The sequence below is a fragment of the Melospiza georgiana genome, chromosome 2, assembly GCF_028018845.1.
Source record: "Melospiza georgiana isolate bMelGeo1 chromosome 2, bMelGeo1.pri, whole genome shotgun sequence".
NCBI lineage: Eukaryota > Metazoa > Chordata > Aves > Passeriformes > Passerellidae > Melospiza > Melospiza georgiana.
This window is the reverse complement of record NC_080431.1, coordinates 73,778,090-73,788,586: the sequence shown is the minus strand read 5'-3', so window position 1 is coordinate 73,788,586 and position 10,497 is coordinate 73,778,090.

Genomic DNA, 10,497 nt, shown 5'->3' with positions numbered 1-10,497 from the left:
TATTCAAACCTATTATCTATGCCTAACACAGGAGCAGGTGAAGAATGTTTGACTCTACAAGAGCAGCAGGAAGTTCATCACACACCTTTGAACTGCTCGCTGTCCCCCAGAGCTGCCTCCTTGCTGCTGCTGATCCCAGGTAGGAACTGACCTGTCTGTGTGGCTGATGTGCCCAAGGACAAGGCAGTGGCCATCATGTCCAGCCTCACAAACCCATTCCTAGAGACAGCAATGGCCACCTGCTTGTCCTAGTGTGCCCAGTGTGAAAAGGCTTCAGAAGAAAGCAGATGATAATTTCAGCCTACAAAGGGAGAGGCCCTTCATTTCCTCACAAAAAGGGAAACTAGAGAAGAAGGAAGCTATAACTGTTTTTATTCTTTGCTCCTTTGCATCACCAACCCAGTTTCAAGGAAACAAAAAATCATGGTTTTAAGCTAATAAAACTACAGCAGCTTCAACTCATACACCTGCCATTGAATAAATTGATTCTTGGCCCTGGTGAATAAAATCCCACTTATTCAAAAGCCATATCTGGTTAAGATACTGGCACAGGTTTTAAAAACTGATCCTTACTGACCACCTCAGCCCACGCTCTCCTCGAACCCAAATAGCTTCAATATGAAATTCACTCTCAGTTACAAAAAAAAAATAAAAGCTTTGCCTGGTCTACTTATGCATGAAGGTCCATGGTCATCCTTCCTCATCATTTAGTTGCCCCAGGTTTTTTGTGAGATGCAGGCTGCCAAGCTATCCATACGCAAAGCAGACAGTATGGTGAGTGAGTAAGTGAGGATGTACCCTGTATTTTATCTTGCTCTCCAGGCATTTCTGAGGACAAAAGGAAGTCTGCAAGCCTAGTCTTTAGCTCGTCTATGGATAAAGTTGGCAGACAGGAAGGAAATATCCCATGTACTGCCAGCTGGGTACAATTCTGATTTAGGACTCACAATCCTAGACCCAGATTAACCTTTTCCTAAGTATTTTGTCAACTATAGGAACTTCTGTAATGGAAATTCATTCCTGTCTCTCAGGAATATGAGAACAGCCAGTTTTAAAGTCTTTAAGAGACTTTTTTTTCAGCTGAATCATCCACACCCATCATCCTTTTCTGGCTTTCTAGGAAACAACACACAAATAACTAAAGGTATTCCAAAGGTATTTAAAATAATTTAAAAGGATTTGCCTATGTTGAAAGCAGGTTTACAGAATAGCCTGAAATACTCAGGTGTCTAGGACCTCTTGCTTTGCAAATGTGAGTGATTCACATGAACATCTGGAGTTCATGTGAATCACTGAAGTTAAAAGAGTCCAACCTCTCATTCAACTCAGGATCATTTTGTTAAGAATCAACAACAGGAGAGGCCCACTTTTTCTCCAGAGAGTGATTTATAAAAGTAGACTTGCAAAAAAGTTTTTGTTCTTTTTAATTGTTTTCTTTATGCTAAATTACACGAGCCTGCAAAGAAGATAGAAATCATTAAAACTCTGAGATGGAGAAGGGGCATTAGATTTAATCCCTTCTCTTATCAAATTTCTGCACTGTATATTTCCTAAGTGATTCAGTGTCAGGTGATAAGCTTTACTTGTCAGGTGGAGTCTCATCATCAGGAAATTTACTATTGAAACTTCATTTTCCATTCCTTAGCTTAATCCTATTACTCTTTAATTTAATCCTATTACAACCAGGATTGTTGCTGCTAGCCATGTCCACATATCAGCACTGAGATGAAGAGTTACTTTAGAATGTGGAAACTCAAATAATTTTATTACAACTCTCAGAGCAGCACAATTTCTAGGTTGGGTCTGTTCCAAGGGGTGATTCATCTCATGCATGGAGAGATTGGCACACTAATGCTAGTTTACCTATGCCTGTTAATTGGTGTTCATCAATTAGGACTGTTTAAGTAATTTTTCTGAGCCTACAGGAGGGACCAGATCTGGCACAGAACATCTACAATCATTGCAAATAAAGCAAAATTTCTTCTTTGCACTCCTTTTGAACATTTCAGAAATTCCCTATGGGCTTGCTTTAGCTCTGAGATATGATCTTGGTTTAATAGTTTTGATTAAGGCAAAGGAAGAAAAGAAAAGAGAAATCAGAACAGAAATAACATCTCAGATCAAAACAATCCTTTCCACAGCTTTATTTCACTGTTCTGTGTAATTCCCAGTTGCTACTGAAACAGAGGTTGGCTGTTTTTCCATAGCAAAGTCTAAACATACATATAGAGTACATAGACACAGACAGATAAATATACATTACACACAGGCTATTAAACCTGAAAATCCAAGCATATGCAAGTACCATAATGCCAGATTTAAGGTTACCCTGCTCATGCTGTGCATGTGTTATGAGTCAGCTCCAAACAACAAGATCACATGGTATTTTCCTAAAGATCTGCGATCATTCAGTGCTTAGGTCTATATCTCTGTGGTTCACAGAAGTGTGGGTTAACCCTCCACTTGCAGAACTGTAATGAACTTGTAGATTCTTCTAAATTCTTTGTTATAAAATCTGAAGGTGAAAGCAAAGGATTTGACCCAAGTAAATGTCCTGCCAAAATTCCTATGTTGTTTCAAGGTGTGGGAGCACCAGAGCTCAGAAAGATCTGAACCATTCTGCCTTAAGTTTTCAAATTCAGCCATGAACAGATTTTCCAACTTGGAATACTTCAGCCCAAATGATTAAACTGTAGTAAGGAAAAAGATGTTATACCATGAAATGACTACACTCTGGCACAGGACCCAGAATGCCTCCGTGCTACTCTCATCTTTGCCACAGAGCAAATACAGAGCTCCGGGCAGAGCTGTGCCCTTGTTTCCTCAGTTGTTCTCTCTGTGAATGGTACAAGCAGGCAGCATTTCCATTCCACTCCTGACAACAGACCTCATCTATTTCACAGAGCCATGCCAAAAAACTCTGGTTTTATGCAAAGGAGTCTGAACTCCACCTCAAGGCTGCCTCAAATCAGTTTTCTTTTGGCATCCCCTTATACAATTTTTTTCACTTTTGATCTTGAGCATCACACTCTCTCTCATACACTAGAAATGATGATCTACAAAACATTTATTCAGTAGTAATCCTCTTGGCACATCAAACCTGAGAGGTTTATCATTAAACCACAAAATTGTTTCAGTTGAAAGAGACCTTTAAAGATCACCTAGTCCAAATCCTCTGCCATGGGCAGGGATACTTTTCATTAGACGAGGTTGCTCAAAGCCCCATCCAGCCTCAACTCCATTATTTCCAACGATGAACACCTTGAACATCTTAGGTAAGTCTTAATTAGATTTGTCTACCGGGGTAGAGAGATTTTACTTTTGCACATTACTTGCAGATACTGATAATAATTTCATTTTGGGAAAAACAGAGTCCGAAACTCTGATGCAGCTCTGACCATGAAGTGGTGGCTGAGAGGCCATTTCTTCATGGCTGGATGTGTTCCTCGTGTCCTTGGCCATACATAGGTGGTGTTGACAGGAATTCGTTGTGCACCTCTCTCAGAATAGCTTCTTCATGTATCCTGTAAATTGAAGCAGTAGTTCCTAGGTGCTTCATAGCTTCAAGCTCTTCCACAACTTCAAAACCTGTATTTTTTTTTCATTTTAGAAGGAGTTGAGATTGCAAACCAGAATGGGCAGATGAGTGTACATTTGAATTTCTAATACCCAAACATCCATTTGGCCTGGACAGGGAAGATGAAATAGCCAAAACCGGTTACTAAAAATAATTATAACTTGCTCCTATAAATCTTATCCTTTGTTGGGACAAATCTCTTGTCCTTAGTGTGACAAACAGCATAACAACCTTGTCAAGGAAAGGAATTCCATATCTGTTACCTAAAGTCAGTAAAACTATTGAAACAGAACATTATAGCCTTAAAATAGATTGATTGCTGAGAAATCAGGATAACATTGAAGTGAGGAATTTCTGCTCCTTTAGTAGAATAAAATCCAAATCTTTAGCATCTGTTTATTCATCCCATTTACAATTCCTATAGCAACAAAGCTGGAGGTCACCAGTGCAGAAAGCCTTTGTTCATCTGGTTTGTGAGCTTGTGGCCAGGAACGAAAGAACTTTTATTCATTCAAGGTAACAGAGGGGACAAATTTCTTGTCAGGGAAAACAATCAGAACTTGAATGACATCAGCAGAGATTTGATTTCAACTGAATTTCAACTAGCATAAAGCATTTTGGAAATCAGAGCCAAACAAGTCTGACAGTGTTGCAGTAAACCCATTCCTAATTTATAGCCATGCTAATGGGAACTGAATTTACCTAAATGTGTGCGTGTGTGTGTGTGTGTATGTATTTTGTAAACTCAGAAACTCTGTCATTCAGCTACCTACTGAGCAAAAATGCCTCCTGGGGACTGAAGGTCAGGCTTGGGCTCTCTTACTGTGGCAGTTTAGACACTTCCTGTTTAATTAACTTCTGGGTGAGATGACAGCGCTCCTCAGTGCAAACTGCAGTACCTGGAACAGGGGAGAAAAATGACCTCATCTGACTCCATTATACAACGGCCCATATGACTCTGCATTCATTTCTGATGGTCTGTGGCATTTAGCAGTTGGCTGTAGCATGTCTAACCATTACAGAATTGCTGAGAAGACAAATGTCCTTACAGGCAAATGCAGTTAACAGCACAACGGGTTGCAGGGCAGATGGATGAAATGAGCATCTAGAAATGAGCAGCTGCTACAGTGACACATCTCCCTTGACACAACCTCGCCAAGCCAGGATGATGGTACCCTCTGCGTGTGAGGGAGCTCTAAGTGGGGATGTTGCCATGTCTCCACTTATCTTGAAGTGTACCTTTCTGAAGCTCATCTGTTAAATTTTTTAAGATCCCAGCTGGATTTACATTAACCTGCAAAGAAATATTTTTGCTCTGTTTCCTGGCTCATAAACACTTGATCACTTTGTGAAAAGCTCTTAGTTCTTGTATAACCTATTCGAGCAAGATCTCTGAAAACAAAGGTCTGCAAGCTGTTCCCATGATACAGAGCACTGGGGTTGAGTGGGTGCTGTTCGTGCCTACGTGGCAATGCATCAATGTCTGTGTGGTCTCAAAACACTAAAACACCACTGTGGAATCTTAGTCAAAGCATTTTGGACTCCATCAGAATTTCTGAGCAACATCAGGAGATGTGAAAAACTCCCTGGGAGCCATCAGCCATTTCCATAATAACTTGTAAATAAGATCACAGTGACTTTTATGAACTTCTTTATGAAGTTATGCCAGCTTCTCCAGTACAACTTTGTCCTTCAGGATCTTTGTTAGACAAGTGTACTGGGCCTGGTTGGGATGGAGTTACCTTTTTTTCCTAACAGCCTGTGTGGAGCGATGCTTTGAAACTGTGGCTGAAATGGTGCTGGTAACACAAGAGTGTTTTGGCTATTGCTGCACAGAGCTTATAAAGCATCTGTGGTTTTCTCTCTTTCCTCCTCTGCCTATCTCAGCCAGCAAGTTGGCTGGAGGTTGGCAAAGGGTTGAAAGGGGACACAGCCAGGACAGTTGATTCTTGCTGAAAAAAGGGACATTCCATGCCATATGACACCATGCTTAGCAGTAAAAGCTCAGGGAAAGGAGGAAGAATGAAGCATGTTAAGAAGAAATTCTTCACTGTGAGGGTGGTAAAGCACTGGAACAGGTTGCCTCATCCCTGGAAGTGTTCAAGGCCAGGCTGGATGGGGCTCTAAGCAACCTGCTCTAGTGGAAGGTGTCCCTGCCCATGGCAGGGGTTTGGAACTGGATGGTCTTTAAGGTCCCTCCCAGTCCAAGCCAGTCTGTGATCCTGTGATTCTGTGAAGCTATGTTTGGGGTTATGGCATTTGTCTTCTCAACTAAGGCTGAGGTCTTCCTTGCCAAGAAGTAGCAAAACATGTGCCTGGCAGTGGGAAGTAGTAATAAATTCATTTTTTTTCCCCCTGCTTTGCCTGTGCATGCAGCTTTTGCTCTCCCCATTAAACTATCACTAGCTCAAACCACAAATCTTCTCAACTTCTTTCTGTTTTCTCCCCCTCCCATGAGGGAGGGGAGGCAGTGAGCAGCTAAGGTAGGCGTCTGTTAGCCAGGGCCAGCCCACAACAGTCTGTTCCAAGTGCAGCATGGGGCCTGACATAACGGGTTCCATGTGAGCATTCTATCAGCAGTTTGTGTTGTTAACTGGCAGGTCCTGTGCTGGCCATGCAGCTTGTGTTCTTTACTGTATATCACAGTCCAAGGCTGTTTCTGCTGTTTGCTGTGGTGCTCACTGCTTTACTTCATGTGCCTGGACACCTTTGGAAAAAGGCAATGGCCTTTGGAAAAGGCCATGTGCCAGGGCTGGCGGATGGCCCTGGCATTGATGCTCCTCTGGTGCTGTGTGAGCTCCCTTGTGGGAAGCATTAGGGATTACACCTCCCTCTGCTCCCCTGGGATGGATCCTCTGCTCCTCTGGGCTGGATGTGTCCAGCCTTTTTTCATGGGCTCCCAAGTTCCCTGTAGGTGACCATGCATGCTCTTTGATGATGTTCTCAAGCACTGTTGGATTGCTGTTGGGCCTGCAGAACCTGGCTTGGTCCTGGCACAAGAGTAAACAAAGCATAAAGCATAAAGCATTGTTGGTGAGGTGGCAAAGAAATGTGCACCAACATGGCCACTTGGTGCTGGCAAGGTTTGTGGGAGGGTTTGGGAAGGTGCCTAGAGGCAGCGCCTAGAGCAGTTATCACTTTCAATAGCCTCAGATTTTACACTTGAACAGGCACATAAACCTGTTGAACTGGCTCACCACTTGAAGGAAGGTGGCTTGCCTAACCCAATGAGACCCAGCAAATTCTGGCAATGTTCTTGGGCTTGGCCAAGCACCATCAGAGGAGGCAGGATGAGGGAGTGACAAAGAGACCAAGGAGGTGGAAATCGCTCAAGCCATAAATGCCAAGTTTTAAAGGAGCTGCAAGATCTGTGGAAAAATTACAGCCAGAAGCCAGATGAGCAGATTGCTGCCTGGTTGCTCCAGTGTCAGGATACTGGGGTCTGCTGCCAGGAGTTAGCCAACAGCTTGGGATCCCTAAGGAGAGACACTGGGACTGACAAAGGGAAGCCTTTGGACATAATTCTTGTTTTCAATGAAAGTCAGTTACTCCCTCAAGGATGACTTGGTACGATGCCTGGGCAAGTTAACCACCACTGTAAAGGCATCCAATGCCTGAGGGAAGTAGAGATGGTGGGACTGCACCCAGTCCATGTTCAGAAGGTGCAAAAACCCACCAGTGCTGTATGCCAACACCATGGAGCTGATGCACTGGACAGACCCCGAAGCACTAACTGCAGAGTGACGGTTCCAGTGGCTCCCAGGATTCAAAGAGAACTTCCCCTCCTCCCCCTGACCAAAGGTCTTGGTCTCAGCTGCCAGAGATGCCCCACAGAGTTGTCTCCGTCCTATCAGAGGGAAAGGGGGATCCAGGGCATGTCATGCCAGCCTATGGTTCCTCCTGCTCAATCAGGAGCATGAAAAAGTGGAACAATATGCCCACATCAAATCTAGAAGCCTACATGCATGGACTGCAAAGAAAACCACTGCTACAAAGCACCCATCCAAGAACGCTGGTTTGATGGCCTGGCATGTGATCCACAGAAGCAGCAGGCTTTGTTGGACACTGCTGCACAGTGTACCCAAACACCATCTGATTACAAGGGAGCAGAATCTACCTGGATTTCTGGAGTGACCTAGACTGGGAATGTCAGGGTCAGTTATCCATAGCTTAGTGAGCCCATGAAACATCATGACATCTAGGGAAAGATGCAATAGGTGGATGGGCTTATGCTTGAGGGGTGCACCTGACCACCAAAGTATCACACAGGCGGTAGATGGAAGTTCTGTGAAGGGCAGGGAGAGGGTAATTCAGAAAGACAGGCAAGAGGAGTATCAAGCAACAAACACCAAAGCCTTTTTTCACTAACTAATTTCCACACTAGAGCTGTATTGACTTTGCCTGCATGCAGGAGCTACATACTGAGATTTCACAATGGTGAGATGCTGATGCAGGGCTTGGGCTTCTCACTGCTACAAGATTACAAAGAACAAGCAGTAGCCTCTGCTGATAGAAGTCAGCATGGTTCCATCGACTGCAGCCACCTCACTGACTTAGACAAGACTTAATCAAATACATCTGCGATCCCTCTCCTATTATTCCTTCCCACTGGGGTCTCAATGTTATTCAAGACATCGACAAGGAGGAAAATCAACATCATGTCAACCACAGCTTCAAAGTCTGCCTGTCCACAGCCCATACTTCATCTAAATTTAATTTAGTAAGATTCATCTGAGCCTGATGTAAGTAAATTAATCACGTAGAGCACTGACCTATCCTACCCCAGGCTCCCATACCCCACCCTGCATGTTTATTTGGAAGGTAATCCAATTTGCTGCAAATGTGCTTATCTAGTTGGAAAGCAAACTGTGATAGGTACCTTAGGAGGAAGAAAGCTTTCCAGGATGCCTGCCTCAGTGAATTCTTTTGTATGGGGAATACAGAATCTATTGTACTGTTGTTGTTGATCTGCACTGGCATTATTCACCTGCTCCCTGCTCTTTGTCTCTGCATGTTTGTGAAGCATAGCTAAGCTCCTAAGCTCCAGTCAGTTCAAAACTGTGTAGAATGCACCAGCCCTTCTCTCTGTGTTTCCCATAAAGAGCTTAAGCAACTCTGCAGAGCTGCTGGGTAACAACCTCCTACCTGCAAGGTACCTTTAGCAAATGAGAGTGAAATCCTTAGAGATGTTGGCTAGCACGATGCTGAAGCACAAGAGGCCACTGAGTAGCCAGCAGTGGCATAGCCTGGCTTTGTAATGCAGAAGAGTCATAGCACACTGACCTGAGTAAGAGACACTGTGGAGGTCTCATGTTCCTAAATATATACAATACCAGCCAGTGTTGAAACAATTAGAGGACAAAATTATGATTAACAGCATCTTCTAGATGCAAGGTGTCTTCTGCCCCACTCCAGGCTGTTGAATCTCACTCACCTTTGCCTCCCAAGCTGTATCTTACACTTTGGCTTTGTCTCACCAGTGAGGTAAGAGAGGGATCAGAGCCAGTTCTGTTTCCCAGCAATACTCCCCTCTTACCCCCTGAGGTGAAGCAGAACAGAGCTGTGAGGGGGGTCTGCTCATGGATGCTGGGGCAGGGATGATAGATGGATGGTCCCAACACCAGGCAGAGGATGTGTCATGTTATTTCCCCTCTTTCCAACCATCTCACTGGTTTCAACATTTTTCTCTTGGTGGTGCACATCCACTTGTCTTTCCTGTTTTCAGAGGAGACCCTTCTACCCCACAGCATCCTTGCAGAGTACGGCAGCATGCAAGTAATCCCTGCTGCAGACCCTCAGCCAGACAAATGGACTGATAATATCGAGATGTGTGGGTTGTGTGCGTGCAAAAGCTGTAGAATAGCCAGCTGAGAGCATAGAGCAATGGCTGTCCTGCACCGAATATGTACAAATGAGAATAAAACCGAGCAGAAGGAGGAACTGATCAGAACAGAGCCCCGTTGCCAGCCGATCCGGCTGTAGGCTGCTGCCCTCCGACGGCAAACCGGGAGAGCATTCCTGATGAGCAGCTCTCTGTCTTGCTGAAACCTACCGCGTTCAGCTGCTGGCTCCGGCTGACAGAAATCACAGCTTCCAAACACCCAGTTTGCCATCTCGCTGTTTGTCTGAAGTGGAAAATCAGCACCCTGGGGCACTCAGCCTTTCTGCGCCGCCAGGGAAGCTTTTGTGGATGGAAAGAACTGTGTACTGCTCAAGGAGCATTTGCCATCCTGAGCCTGCGTGTGACACTGTTAGCGTTTAACAAAAACATCCCTGCAGAGAAGGCGCCGATCTGCGGCTCCTCTCCCTCACTGACAGCTCTTTGTTGCTATTGTTGGGGTTTGTTTCCAATGTCTGTATCTCGGCAACACGGGAGCTGTTGATTCGTGGGCCCGTGAGAACCTCGTGAAGTTCAACAAGGGCAGGGGGCTGCATCTGCTGGTGCAATCCCATATATGAGCACAGACTGGAAGAGGAACTTACTGAGAGCAGCTCTGAGGAGAATGACTTGGGGGCTCTCATGTATAGAAAGCTGAACACAACCTGGCAGTGCGTGCTAATAGCCCAGAAAGCCAATTTGTCCTGAGCTACAGCAAAAGCAGCGTGGGTAGCAGGGCGAGGGAAGGGATTCTGCCCCTCTGCTCTTGTGATAGCCCACCCAGAGTGCTGTGTTCCAGCTCTGGGGATCTCAACACAAGAAGAAGGATGTGGTAGTGTTGGAGCAAGTCCAGGGGAGGCCACAAAGATGACCAAAGGGCTGGAGCACCTCTCCTACAAAGGCTCAGAGAGTTGGGCACGTTCAGCCAGGAGAAGGCTTAGAGGGAAACCTCACTGCGGCCTTCCAGCACCTTGAGGGGCTTGTGAGAAGACAGAGACTTTTTAAATGAGCCAACAGTGACAGGACATGTGTCAAGGGTTTT